Here is a 14,083-nt window from a genome sequence, read left to right as displayed (position 1 = left end):
CTCGGAGTTTCGGTTATTCCTAACCCTAACTCTCTACTTGTGTTAATCCTTATTACATACGTGTATTTGATTATTGTTTACCGCTTGTCTTACTTCACTCCAAATAGCTTAGTCTCTGTCATAGCAATTATTAGGCTTACACTCATATTCCGCACTTTAGCCTAAAATTGCTAAGTAATTATTAAAATTTGGATTTGTACCTATTCACCCCCCTCTAGGTCCATCTCGATCCTTTTCACTAGGGAATGGAAGGAGTACATGTATGTGACTCCAAAATACATGAAGAAATTCGCTTTGAAGCCTCCATGTCAAAGGCCTCCTCTGGGAAATCAACAAGTTGCTGATCTGACAATCCTTGCGACTGATGAAGACTACCTTGAAGAATGGGCAAAACAACAGGCCAAACTGCAAAAAGTTGCAAAACATGTCGTTAAGAGATTCTGCTGATGCAGCTGCTAGTGCCTCCTCCTCTGCTATTGAGGCCTCTGGTATCGAACCTGCTCCAAAGCGAGCTTTGTTGAAGAAATCAGTTGTCAAGCCAAAGTCCTCAACTGCAAATACCTCACAGCAAATTTGTTAGTCAGCTCCTAAGGTGGCAGCAAAGTCCTCACCAACTGCCACACAGTCCTCACCGCCACTGAAACTGGCTACAAGTCAGCATCGAATGGGGACTTCAATTCCCTTAGGACCTTGTGCTTCTGGCTCTGCACATACTTCTTCAAGTGCAAGATAGTCCTCAATATTCCTTCTCGATCTGAAGAAGAAGAAGAAGTTGATGATGAAGTACTTGTTGCAATCATCAACAACAAGCAGGAGAGGGTTGCACAGGCCAAAGGCACCACAATTCCTCTCATGAAGGATCCAAAGGTGTTGTTAGACTTCATTGATCTCTGGTACAAAGATCTTCAAACACCTATTGATGACTTGAAGCTTCCACTTGGACCGAGTCATATGTTGACTGCCTTCATAAATGAAGAAAAATGGAACGTTGAGAGGGCTAAATGGGCCAAAAAGCACAAACTCAGAAAGAAAAATTTCTAAATAAAAACATTATGTCTTTAACCCGTGATCAACTTCTATCCATGCAAACTGAGATCAAAAACCTCAGTGAAGAATATAGTCGCTTTCATGCGGACCAGATGGGTGCAAAGGTCAGATTCGTCAATGTGGCGACAAAAGTCATCACAGACCACAACAAAAGGGTTGCAGCCTCAACGCAACCACAAATTACTCATGCCATACACTGTTGAACTGCGTGAAGACTTTGACAGGGATGAAGAAATTCCTATACCTGACGAACCTGCCAGGGTAGCTGAAGAAATAGTTGCGCCTGAAGAAACTGCTACTGCCCGCACGGCTGCACTAGCCGTGCGTGAAGTATCTGCTCCGGCACCAAAGTCTTCAAAAGTGAAGAAAGTGACACTTCCTTGTGCATGAGAAGTGAAGAAAATGAAGGTTGCTAAAAAATAAGCAGCTAAGAAGAGAAAGGCATCAACAAGTTCAAAGTCCTCTGAAGCAAATCACTTGAGGACTTTGACAAGTTCCTCAACTGCACCTATTGACACCACTCCTATCAACAGGGTACCCTCTTACGAGGTGGTACCATTTGGTGTCGAACACGTCATCCCAGAAAGGAATGAAGAAATGGAAGATACTCGATCTGCTGCTTCCATAGAGGAGGTTGATGAAGAAATTGAAGCAGAACCAAATCCTTCAATTCCTCAAGTCTCATCTCCTAAGTAGAGAACATATGCACGAGATGAAGAAACAAACGACGAAGTGGACATTGGCAGAAGAACTTCGATCATCAATGACAAATATCGGGAAGAAGCTCATCCCAACTCACCAATGACAACTCCACTTCCACAAATTCCTCAGTCCCCTCCAGTCACTAAAGAAATTCAAGCAGGGTCTAATGACAAAAACACTCTGATGCAGTCTATTCCGGAGAATGAATCAGCTGCATCAGCTGAAGGAACTATGAATCAAACAACCACTGACAAAACTACTGCACCAGAAATTGATGAATCTGCACAACATATTCCTCACACTAATAAAAATGTGGTTGAAGAAAATGCTCCTCCTCAAAGTGAGGACACTTCCGAACCTCATGTTGAAAATCCTCACTCTGAAGTGGTCGTAGCTCACATTACTCAGACTGAAGATATGGAAAACATTCCATGCTTCAAGCCAGTCCTCAGTGTTCTGTTCGAAGCTGGCCTACTACCATTCTGCATGGACATGTGCGACTCGAATGAAGAAATAATTCTTCAATTTTATGCTAATTTGCATATCTCAGGTGATGCATCAAATGTCAACACTTGGATTCTAGACTGGATGACCGAAGACACTCATTACACAGCTCCTGACACGAAATTACTTGTGCAGTCCCAATTCCAATTCCCTCGAAAGGAGCCAGATGCATCTATGATGAAACTAAGCTGCCCAATCACCTAATGCAAGTGCTAATGAAGCCTTTGGCTCCTGGCAAGCCGATAAGAACCACATTCCTCGTCAAGGAATTGCTTTGTGTGCCCAGGACAGTATACTGCATCTTGACCAAAACCCTCAGTCCTATCAAGGGCCACAACCCTAAAGAAGAAGACGTTGTGGGAATCATGAAGAATTTGCTATTGAATATCATCCATGGGATTCCAATAAATATTCACGATTTCTTCACGAGGACTTTGGCCAACAATGCTCCGTCACCTTTTGACATGAAGCCTTATGCACCGTGGATTATGAAATTCATGAGGGCCAGATCCTCAATTCCTTACAAGGCATACTTTCAGAATCACCTTAGATATTTGCCCCCACTTGAAGTTGTCAAGAAATCCTTTGAGCTGATTGAAGGAAAGGGAAAATCAGTGATAGATGAGGGATATCGGCCCCTTGATGGCCAATTTTCCAAGGTTGCATCCTACTCCACAAATAATGACACCGCATCACAAGACCCAACCGCAAGAGCTAAACCCCTCGCGAGTCTGCCCTGCGTGTGATGACTGACCGTGAGCTATTGCTTAGTCTTCATCAAAAGGTTGATCACAACCACAAGTGGGAAAGAGTCAGTTTGGAGCCATTGTGCGTGATCTAAATGCAACACAAAATGTTGTGAAGAAAAACCACTATTATCTTCATGAAATCTTCAACCGCACATTGGCCATTCTGTCTCACCGCAAGAAAGAAGAGGAACTTGCTGAAATGGACTTCCAGCAAGATTTTGATTAGTCCTAGCCACCCAAGAAGAAATTCAAGAAAGTTCTAGTTCCTCACTTGGTGGACAGTTCATATTCTTCATCATGCAAAACTGATGAAGCTGAAGATCTTGACAACACAGCTGCGACGAACGACCCCAAGAACTCTAGCGCTCTTCCTCCATCAACAAGTTGATATTCTTCAGGGGCGTTAGTCCTCAGTTTTGTCCCTTTTCAACACTTGATGACAAAGGGGGAGAGATATGAGTTAGCCTTCAAGCGGGTCTACTTTATGGGATTTTGAACTATATTTTTAAGTTGCAACTCTCGTTCTTCTAAAGTGTTTGGTTATATTTTCCTGGTGGTGGTCTAACACTTCTGAACCGTTTTTCCTCGCATGCTTATTCCTCATGTTGATTAATGCACGCATGCTGAAATTCGTGAGACCGCTTTCCATCATGCATTTCAATTTCCTCATGATATATGTCAAATGCTTGCATGGATTACAAGATATAGGAGGAGATCTCCATGGCGTAAATCCACAATGTGCACTTGCAGTCCAAAGCAAATTCCTCAAATATGCACATCTTCACGGGGGGTTTCTCTATATCTTGTAATCAAATTCCTCAGACATTATACTTACACTTTATATTATTATCCCTATTGAAAACTTAACATATTTGTAATCAATCACCAAAAAGGGGAGACTATAAATGCATCTAGTGCCCCTTAGTGATTTTGGTGTATTGAAGACTTATAGGTTAAGAGACTTATGTGTTTGTGAGTGTACACATGCTCTATAAGTTGCTGAGGAGTTTGAGTTATTCAAAGAATATCGACCCTAAAAATGTATCTCTTCGGTTGAAGACTTTGGTATCTCCTCAAAGACTTTGAAAGTGAGGAAATTGATGTGTCCGTGAAGAAATTGATGCGAGGACTTTGAAGCGTGTAGACTTTTGTTTTCGTAGTTTCATTTCCTGTATTTTGAGTCATAGGATCATCGTACTGTTAAAGGGGGTAGAGGTAAAATTAAGGAAAAGTTTCCAAGTGATGCTCATCTCAAAGCCTACACATACAAATCCTTCGAGTGAAGCCTTTGGAAATGTTTTACAGTTTGGTCAAATACTTGAGTGATAGAGACGAAGATCTTTTGGTCTGAGGAATTTGCACTAACAGAGGAGTTAGGTTTTCGTGAGTGCGTATTACCTACCACTGAGAAAAATGAGTGACATGAGGACTTTCACAATTGAAATGTTCCGACCATTGCTGTGTCGCACGCCAGTTGTCCCCAACCTTATCCACATAATGGTCATATCATTAGGGCATTTATGTCAAATCATGTTGGGATTGTTCCCCGACTATAAATAGTTGCCCCCCATAACCACTAGCTGGTTGGATGCTCCGCGAGAGAAACTGACACTGGTCATTTGAGAGCAACCCATTCCTCGAAGACTTTAAGAGAAAATCATCAGTGAGGAAAAACCCAAAACACCCAAACCAGAACCCACAAACCCCAAAGTGATTGAGCATCACTGAAGAGATTGTTCCTGTGTGAAACCGACACTTGTTACCTTTGAAGACTATGCATCCTCCAGACGGTTAGGCGTCATGGTCTAGAGTATCCAGTAGTAAATTGTGGATCGTCGGGTGACCGAGTTTGTGAGGGTTTGGAAGTCCGCCCTGAAGACTTACCACGAGTATTGGGCGAGGGTTCTGTGTACTTAGCTCGAGGAGAATACGGTAAGGACTGTGTGTTGTGGGACTATGTGTCCTTTGGTTTAAATACCAAGACACTCCAAACCAGATGTACGACTGTCAGAGTAGTTGGAACTGGGTCATCAAGCCACTGTCTTCATCGAGTACCTGGTTCTATTTCCTCAACCCTTTCATTTCCTTAGTTGTATGTTGATGAAATTGATCGTTGCTATTTGAAGAATTTGACTAAAGACTTCCACAATTTCCTCACCCCAAAATCTTCACTTCACTTTTTCTTTGCCTGCATATCCTGAACACACTACTTGTGCAAATCGAATGTTTAATTTTACTCTAAAGACTATGCTATTGTTGTTTCGCATACTTGCCTAAGTACTTAATCCGTTGCACGCAGTTCGTGACTGAGGAATTTCCTCACAAGGAATTTCCTCAGTGACGAATTCATAAAAATCGCCTATTCACTCCCCTCTAGTCGATATAACGCACTTTCACTAGGGGAAGCTTGCTAAGCATCACTACCCCGCAGTCTGCCTACTCGTCGTTGACTACCTTCGGCTTGGCGTTGAAAACTTTCAACCACAAGCCTAATTGGGGTTGAACCCATAGAAAGGCCTCACAGACAGTGATAAAAGCCGAAATATGCATAAAAGAGTTCAGGGGGAGGTCATGAAAATCCAACCCGTAACAAAACATCAAACCCCATACGGAAGGGTGGAGAGGGAAGCCGAGGCCTCGAAGGAAGTGGGGGGGATGAACACCACCCTCTCACCTTATTTTGGCATGGGGATGACTTGGCCCTTCTCCGGACTGCGACGAACAATGTTCGTTGACAGGTAGTCAGCGTGCTTCAGCTCCAAAATGTTATTGTTGGTGACGCAGGTGGCCCCCCACTTGCCTCTAGAACCCGAGCCGACCATGGCCGAATTTGTTAAAGGGTCTAAGGAGATCGGGGGAGGTTGGATCTTGGAAGCTTGGATCTCACGGGATTAGGGAAGATGATGGCGATGCGAGATCTGAGAAGTGTGCGAATGCTATGGTGGCAGTTTCATTTTGATAAGCTAATGTAATACCAAGAGCCCCTCTGTTGCGCCGCGGACCTCGCCACTTTCCGATTAATCATGCAGTTATGCGTGCATGTGATAACCCAAATCATAAACCATATCCCCTAAAAAGCGGGACATGATCTCCGTATTGATGTAACGTGCCAATGAAAAAACTACCTCGAACCGCGAATCAATTTTTTTCATGGGTCAGTGGTCATGACTAGCCGCGACTTTTCACTAAAAAATTGTCAGACACAAGTGTTGCTCACACTCGAACGATTGGCCTTCGAGGCTAAGTCACATATATTGTTCGGAAACAGGGAAGTCATCGATGGCCGAACTATTACCGGTCGAATATAAATGGGGAGAGGAACTCGCCCCGCAAGCCGGAGACCTTAGACACAAGAAGCTGCAAGGAACCAAGACTACGACTTTGGAGGCCAATTTGGGGGCTACTGAGGGAGTCCGGGACTAAGGGGTCCTGAGGCCACTGACCTATCTTCACAGGCCGGACTCATGGGCCGCCCTATGATTGTCATTGAAGGGTTGAAATACAAGATGACACCGTATCAAGAACGAAATATTTCAAAACCTTGGTGTATGTTCCAAGTTACGATGATGGATTCGACATGTTTACCCCCTGATGCAACCGATATTATGTAACCCTAGGAACCCCTGGTATCTATATAAACTAGAGGGAGCCCGTAAGGTAGATTAAGATCAATACTCCTAGGGTTTAGACCACAACATATGATCTCGAGGTAGATCAACTCTATACTCGATACTCCATCATCAATATAACCCAAGAGCAGGACGTAGGGTTTTACCTCCATCAGGAGGGCTCGAACCTGGGTAAACATCGTCTCCCCTATTTCTGTTACCCATTGATCCAAGATCCACAGTTCGGTACCCCCTCCCTGAAATTCGTCGGTTTTGACACCGACACCCCCCTCTAGACATACTTTTGATCCTACACAAAGTCAGGTCAATATATCTGATTTTGAATTAAATAGAAAAATGGAAATAGTTCAATTGGAATACGCTTTCTGGCATAGGTCGCGTACTATGGAAAAGATGGCCTCCACTTAAACAACGTTGTGTTTTCCTTGGGTCACTGAGAGTGGGTCTCATAGGCCCATTGGTCAGGTTTGACCAGGTCCACCACGTCCTCTCTTCCTCGTCCAAACATAGTAGACGCTCCGACACTTCTCATGAGCGAACAACGACACCCACAGGTTCCTGGTGCGGGGATGGGTCTAGGGGACCATCGCGGTCCTCTCGATGGTCGCCACGGTCGGTGAGGCGACCGAGGCTATCAGTGGTGCCAATCCCGGCAGATGATGGTGTCAGGAAAAAGGGGAGTTTTGCCCAGGCTCATCCAAGGGTCAAATTGGAGTGCGGGATGGATGTGTGGGGTTTAGGAGAATTTACCAATGATGATGTGCTCAAAATTTTCAAAACACCAAGATGGGGTTTTGCACAAAAGTTATCTATAGGACCATGAGGCTCGCCCCCAAATTTTGTAGAATTATAAAAGAATTATTTAAAATAATATTAATGCATCAGGGACATTCTGAAGTTTGAAAATATTAATAAAATAATTATTTTGAGGCCAAATAATGATGAAAATAATTCTTACTAATATTTATAATATAATTAAAAAGGACTTCATTTTTTTCATCACCTATTCCAATCACCAAAGCAAAAGAATTGCGCCAAAAATAAATTGAGATTCATGGTTTTGAACGTCATGCCCTTCACCGAAACCCAAGCATTGCGCATAGCCTTGAATATGGCAACGTGGCTAAACGCTTTGGACGTATAAATCCTAAAGATTCCAACCCACCTTGTTTTTTCAAGCAGTCATTCGACCTCATCTGTCAAATCCAACTCTTCTTCCTCCTCACCATAAAGATTCGGTCCCTTGAACTTATCTTTCAGATTCGACACATGGGCATGACCAACGTCATTGTTTTCACTCCTTGCCGCGTCGACCGCAATCGATGGTAGTATCTCTCACATGCAAGACAACCAATGAGCAACCTATGTTACCAGGATCACGCCGCAAACCTTTCTGTGAGACTTTGATCTGAGATTTGGGAATAAATGGCTCGTAAATGGGACCCACGTGGACGCCGAGTGAGGAAGTTGGGGAATTGTAGAATCTAAGGCTGGTCGTAATGGTAGTACCATAGCTAGTATCATGCATGTCAACTAAGCAATTTTGATGAGGTAGCATAGAATTAAATGAAGAAAGAGGGGATTGAGTATCATATTATGATATCATATCATATTAAATGTTGCGCTACTATGTGTCATGCATGACAATAAATGATCTATCCTATGATACTAACATATGATACTATGCGTTACGGATGTAGTATCATACATTAGTATCATATATATGATACTAGTATATGATACTTCCCATTACAACCAACCTAAGGCCTTATTCGGTTCTTTTAAAATTGAAGGGGTTTGGAAGGGATTGGAAGGGATTAAATCCCCTACAAGTCAAATTCCACCTCAACCCCCTTCAATCCTCTCCAATCCCCTCCTTGGTGGGATTAACCGAACAAGCCCTAAGGCCTCGTTTGGTAGAGGTGGGTCGAAGGGGTTTCGAAAGGATTTTCCTCGGGTGGACCAGAATCCTCGCTAATCCCGTTTCACCCGTTTGGTTCGCGGGGGTCCGGCAGTCCAACCCCCTCCAATCCCCTCCTATACCCTCGTTTCCACGCGGTTCAGAGCCCTCGAGGGTGGCCTCGTGGATTCATCGCCCGACCTCCTCTGGCGACCCCAACTGGATTTTCCCCCGGTAGCAAGTCATTGTCGCCCCTCCCCTTCTGCCCCTCCTCCCCCTCCTGTCCCGATCTACGTTCAATCTGCGTTCGATCCGTTGATTCCGCGGTGGGTGCTGCGGAATCCGACGGACGGATCGGTCTGGTCCTCCGCCGGTCCAGGTGTCCGTCGCGTACAATAATACAAAATCAAGGAATCGTCGGGAGGTCGATGATGCACCACCACGGGCAACAACAGTGAGATCGAAAGGTGCAAAGAAGAGGGTGGGGAGAAGGATTGAGGTGACGAGGAATCAGCTGGCGGTCTGACGGTGACGGTGTGTGTTCACTCTAACGGTGATGGTTTGATTCCATTGGGATCTGGTGATGGTGTGTGTTCACTCTGACGGTGAGTGTTCATTCTGATGGGGGCCTGCACTATGGTACAAGATACAAGATGCATGCAACATTTAAAGTGGTGTGCTATTTTCTGGAGAACTGGCAACAAACTGAATTGAATTATCAGAGATGCTGATCCCTTCATAGTACATCCTTTGATCCATGTCCATCTTGTCGTACTTTTACCCTGCCTTCATCAAAGTTGGATTTACCGATTAGGATATGGTTTAGGGTGTATTTTTTCTATGTTATTGATCGTCTTTGGTTGACCATCTGAAAGAGAGCAGAGCTGGTTTTGGAGTTGCAAAAGAAGCATAGTAAGATATCATACGTTCTTGTGATTGTCTGCTTCGATATGCCATATATATGTTTTCCTTTAATTAGGAATATACCTAGTGTGATCCTCCTTGTCTTTTCCTGTATAAAGTATGTGTGCAAATGTAGAGGCCGAGCTAGCTTAACTAGATGAGCTATTAGTCTTGGATTTTTTAGGGAGTCAAGTATGGGGCTGAACACTGAAAGATATCACTGTTTTTTTGAGACAATGATCTAAGTGAGATGTAGTGGTTTTGTTTTGAGATATCACTGTTTTTTAGACAAGCAGTGCACATGCAGTGGGAAGGTGGGAGTGACCTTTACAAAGAATGCTCTTATGTGGTTTGGGATTAAGGTCAATATTTTGGGGTATGTGATCTTGATGAAAATGTATTCGGTGCACACAATAGTTTGATCTTTGGTTATCTTGGTGAAAATGCTATTTGATTCACTAATCCATGGCTGTGTGGTGTTCTGAGTTTCCTCTTAACCTTGTTTTTATTTTAACAGCCTGCCGCTCGGGTTCTTGTTGGGGTGGATGAGTTGCCTCCATCTCGGGATGCAGTTGTGATGCCTAACTTTGGTACTCCTTGGCCTCTTATGATTTTCTATCATGTCTCTATGAAAAAATTGCTTCAAGTCAAGTAAACCGTCAAATGTATTTCTTATTTCTTGCATGCTTATTCTAATTTTAGTGTCGAGATGAATTCCCAAATCGTCGACCGAATTCGGAAGAGAAGAAGAGAGGATGATGAAGACCTGATGTCCTTCATTTGGCCCGTATTGCATCGAATGCGTAAAAGAGGATTAATCGAGAGAAAGAAACGACATGGCTCCATCCTATATGGAAAGAAGCGTGTCCATGATATTCTTACAGGGCATATTAAAAATTGTCTCGTACCTTATAGGATGGATCCACATATCTTTAGGGCTTTGGCATCTTACCTTAGAAGAGAAAAGTTGATATTGGATACAAGAATTAAGGTGGAGGAGAAGTTGGCCTTTTTTTGTACATGGTGTCCCACAACACGTCTTATGAAGTTCTCCAGTTCGAATTTCAACATAGTGGTCAAACATTCCATGGGTACATCAACGAGTTCTTCAACATTATTCCTTTATTAGCTAGTCGATTTTTGAAGCCTCCCAGCATTGATGAGCCACATCCAAAAATCTCCACCGACCCAAGATTTTATCCCTATTTCCAGATTTCCTTCAGTAACAATTCCACAATTTCTTGACTTATCTAACTTGAAGTTCTTCATTGACCTTCAATCCATTTATTTTCAGAACTGTTTAGGAGCCATTGATGGTTCACATGTACCTATAACTGCAACACCTGGGATTGCCGCTCCATTTCGGAATAGGAAGGGCACCCTCAGTCATAACATCATGATTGCATGCGGCTTCGATCTATGAATCACTTTCATATCATGTGGATGGGAGGGTTCAACAACAAATGCCAGAGTTCTTTAGTCTGCGATGTTGACATGATTTAGAGTACCCGAAGGCAAGTTTTACCTAGTTGATGGGGGTTATGCAAACACTCAGTCATTTCTGGCACCTTATCGGGGTGTCCGATATCATTTGAAGGAATTTGATCATGGACACGCTCGGCCACAGAACCACATGGAATTGTTCAACCATCGGCATGCTATTCTACGCAACCATGTGGAAAGGTCCCTAGGAATTCTTAAAAAGCGCTTCCCAATTCTTCATGTTGGCACACTACATACAATCGAGAACCAAGTGAAACTTCCTCCTGCTGCTGCAGTTCTTCACAAATATCATCAAGATGCATAATGGAGACGAGACTTGGCTTGACAACCAGCCCAATAACATAGCGCCAAATGATTTTGTTGATCTCCCAAATGGTGATGAGAATAACTATGGGAACAATGGCTTAGGGAACGCTTTGAGGGATGAAATCGCAATGCAAATGTGGCAGGCATATCATCCTGAATAACCAACATTGTGGTGTGTTTTTTAATCATATATACATATGCATTAATCAACTTATGTCGTCTTCATCATCTAACAATGTAATCCTTGTTGAATGCAGATATGTATCCAAAGGGGTCTCCAAAGTACAATCTTATGAAAGCGACTGGAAAAAAGGCTTCACACGGTGCGAAGAAGTTGACACCTAAAATTAAAAAGACTACTCCAAAAGGTATTTTAATGCTTCATCTCCGCTTGTTGAATTATAGCAACTCTTGTCATGTTGAGTGTGATCAAGTATTTTACTCTATACATTTGTGCTATGTGTAGTTAAGAAGCCTAGAGCTCAGTGGAACCCGGCTCTTGAAAAGGCTCTGGTAGATTTACTTGATGAGCACAATAATCCATATCATAGAGGTCAAAATGGTTGGTCTGCTGAATCTTGGAACAGAATGACAAAAATATTCCATGAGAGATATCCCCATACAAATTTCACAAAATAACAAATCCAAGAGAAACAAAAAGAGTTGAAGAGTCAATACAGGCTTATCAAGGATGCTCGAAAGCAAAGTGGTGTTAGCTGGAACTATCATACACACGTGATAGAGGCTGACCCACATATTTGGCAGAACTTGATTAATGTAAGTTTGATAATATACAATGCAACTTGTTTTCTCTTGTTTTCGGGTGATCTAGGTTTGATAAATCATTTCTCTTATATACAGTCCTGGCCAGACATAAGCAAGTTTCAAACAAAGCCATTTCCTCTATATGACAAGCTAGGTGATCTTTATGATGGTGAGTTTAATGTATTTTCATTTGCTACCTTTTTCTTACCTTTATAAAGAATTTCTATTGCTATGTGACCTTTAATGAGAACTTGGGTGCTTGTGCAGGACACATAGCAGAAGGTAATTTCAGTTTTACATCAATTGAGGCTACACAAGTGATTGACGATGATCCTGAAGTTGAAAGAGATGAGACTGGGTTCTGTTTTGATCTGAATTAGTGCGAAGATGATTTACTCATGTATGATGATCCAAGAGATGCGGCTCAAAGTGATGGTCCAAGTGGAGCTACTCAAAGTGATGATCCAATAGATGGTACTCAAAGTGATGTTACTCGAGCAGGTGCTCCTGGTGGTTCCAATAAAAAGCCAGTGAAGGAGCCCAAGAAGAAGAAGCGGGATGATCCCATGGTGGAAGTGATGGCGAACTATGTGGAGATCAAACAGAAGCAAGCAGAGGAGGAGTCTGCTTTGTTCGCATGGTCAAAAAATGCCCAACAGTTCACCATCACCAAGTGCATTGTTGTTCCGCACAAGATGGAAAGCATCTCGCATGGAGAAAGAGCCACTGCATACAAGGTGTTCAAAAATGCTGAGAATCGTGAGATTTTCCTCAATGCCGCCGCCGCCGAAGATGAAGTGAGCGCCGCCGTGTTCCTTCGGAGTGAAATGGCAGACTTACCTCGGGGTATCTAAGGTAAGATTATCTGTCGACATTGAGCACCTCTTGTTATTCCTTTCCTACATGTGCATACTTACTACATGGTGGAATTCGTGCCGATGCCTTTATTCGTTTTGGCAATATCTCATGGATTCTTGAGCTCCACTAGTTGCTACGTAACTTATAACTGAAGCAATTTAAGCTTGTTCTGACTTCTCTAACAATTATTTTGTCTTAGTCTGTAGCTTTCCTGTATATCTGGTGGTTAGGATTTGGTCAACATGACTTCGTAAACATTTTGCTGATTTGATTCCAATGAGCCAGCAGCCGGCTCACTGCTGAAATTTGGTCCTGGTTTGCATCCTGTAGGGGTCCTCAGAGTCATGCAGTTATTGCTTATATAGTTGGCATCTTCTATAATTTTTCACCGGGTTGCCAATGCTGCATTGTCCCTTCCCACTGATTGCAGAAAACTGGTGCCATTATTGGCTATGATTTTGATGCAGTTTATGAGCTCTTTCTTTTACTTGCTAGAGTCTGTTGTGTTAAAATTTTGTTTTTGTGTAAACTGCTTCAAATTCAGTTGCTTCCAATCCCAGATCACCCTCTTAACCATTGGGACAAAATGGCAAGCCAGCCGTGCTATGCATATACCATCCTGTTAGCAGCAGCGAGTTTGCTCGCGGCGAGCAATACGAACTGTATTGTTAATATCTTGATCTTGTGACTATTTTTTGTGCCGAGAAAAGGATACAATGGTTGTATCAGAATAGTTAGCCAGCACCATTGGTAAATTATAAAAGTCGTTTGGAGCCTTTGGTGTAGGAGTTTGTACGCATTTGTATCTTCCATAATGACGCGTCTGGTTTTGACATTTGTTTGTTGTTTTTTTGGTAGGGAAGAAGATAACTTTCGGTGATGACTGAGCTTGGTGATTCCCCTTGAAACCGAGCAGAAACTCCAACTCACCCCTAGTGAAACGTGAAACTAGTGAAATGCCAAACATTTTCTTTTTTGCTTGGAGATTACTTCTATTTTTAAATTATCTTATTATTATTGTGGACCTGGTGGTTATCTGCCAGACAATATCGACTGTTTTGGAGATTTATATTATACCCGTGATGAATTTTGGTCAGATATATTATCTTATTATTATTGTGGACCTGGTTTTGTGTTCATGCTTTTACATTTTAGTTCACTATTTCTCACGATTTGTGAACCATTTGGTTTTGGAATCCAATTCTATATGGTGATTC

At 42.7% G+C, this 14,083-nt stretch overlaps 1 pseudogene; it reads left to right on the top strand.

Annotated features, from left to right (window-relative positions):
* Positions 1-424: 424 nt before the first annotated feature.
* On the top strand, positions 425-12,862 carry LOC123426249 (annotated as a pseudogene).
* Positions 12,863-14,083: the final 1,221 nt, after the last annotated feature.

The sequence above is a fragment of the Hordeum vulgare genome, chromosome 2H (assembly GCF_904849725.1).
Source record: "Hordeum vulgare subsp. vulgare chromosome 2H, MorexV3_pseudomolecules_assembly, whole genome shotgun sequence".
Taxonomy (NCBI): Eukaryota; Viridiplantae; Streptophyta; class Magnoliopsida; order Poales; family Poaceae; genus Hordeum; species Hordeum vulgare.
The sequence above is the reverse complement of the archived record's forward strand: the minus strand, read 5'-3'. Positions and strand labels throughout refer to the sequence as shown.